The sequence below is a fragment of the Pinus tabuliformis genome, chromosome 9 (assembly GCF_031772625.1).
Source record: "Pinus tabuliformis cultivar Carrire ecotype Pingquan chromosome 9, CPIR1, whole genome shotgun sequence".
NCBI classification, from domain to species: domain Eukaryota; kingdom Viridiplantae; phylum Streptophyta; class Pinopsida; order Pinales; family Pinaceae; genus Pinus; species Pinus tabuliformis.
In genome coordinates, this window is record NC_142307.1 from 1,885,860,305 (window position 1) to 1,885,861,646 (window position 1,342).

Below are 1,342 nucleotides of genomic sequence, written 5' to 3' on the forward strand. Positions count from 1 at the left end.
GTTCCATAGGGATTTTGAGTCATCGTTTTCGAGTGAGATGTGTGTCCAATCATTTCTTTGTAATTCGTCAATCTAGCTTTTATAGGACTTGAACCATTGAATCTGGCTTCATCGGATATCCCTAACCCTAATGAACCTAGTGGATATCACCATCACGTGTGGATAACACTACTTCAAATACAAGACCCAGTAGGGTAGACTGAATGCATGAACTCATGCACCCAACACACTTAGAAAACTGCACCATTCACAAAATAGACATTCATGCATGCCCTCCCCTGGATGGGTAACTGTGCCTTCCTAATTGAAGACAATACATTCATACATGTGCCTCATCTAGTGATCCTACTAAACTACTGCACCTCCATTAGAGGATCTCTTATGGGCCCTCTACTAAACATCAACTTTCCTCTGTACAAGCTGGAATGTATTTGTTGAAGGATGATGTTGTTGCCGAAGGAGAACAACTACTGAGAAATAGGTAAAATCTAAGACTACCTCCACTCTTGTATCAGATAAAAGTAAAACTGTTGTCAAATTAAGCAATATTGTTAAGCAATTTTCTCTTTGTATATTCAGCGAGCCAAAAATGAAAAATATTATATCATATGTGGGTACATGGAGCAGTTTTTTACAAGGCCTATGGTACCAAGTGCAACATCTAGTTTAATCACAATAATATTCATTGGCTTGTAGCAATCTTCTTCTGGAAAAAAACTAAAAGAGCTTTATTACGCTTTGAATTTCAAATTCTTGTTAAAGGATCAAGTGGTAGTTGCAAAGAACAACTCAAACTGGGTGATATCAAAACAAAATAATTTAGTATTTCCAAGACAAAATAACATTACTGATGTATCTCTGAATTCCATGAAAACAAAACAATTTGATGTATTGAAATGATATTAGGAGATTAGTAAAGACGATCAAATTAAGTGATGTTATGGCCATACCATTGTATCCATTTACGCTTCGAGCGAAGAGACTCAGCAACACCAAGAACATCGAGTGCCCTCCAAGACAATGTAGTCCTTGTGGTTTGTAGAGAGTCTTCTCACTCTACCATCGGGCTCTTCAAACCAACTCTGCACAAGGTCATTACAAATGTAAAAAATCAGCAAGACACAAATTTGGTAGTAAATATGACCAAAAGAAGAACTAGTGCAAACAATTTTCACAATCCTACTTTTGAAACCAACATTATAATCTCCTTAGCATTATGATCAGCTGTCAGTGTTCTTCCCAAGTCAGCGAACTCAACTCCGCCTTGACAAAGTGTAATTGCATAAAAGGAATGTCGGTTTCATGCTAATAGGTCTCCTACGATGAATGCACAGGAACCTAG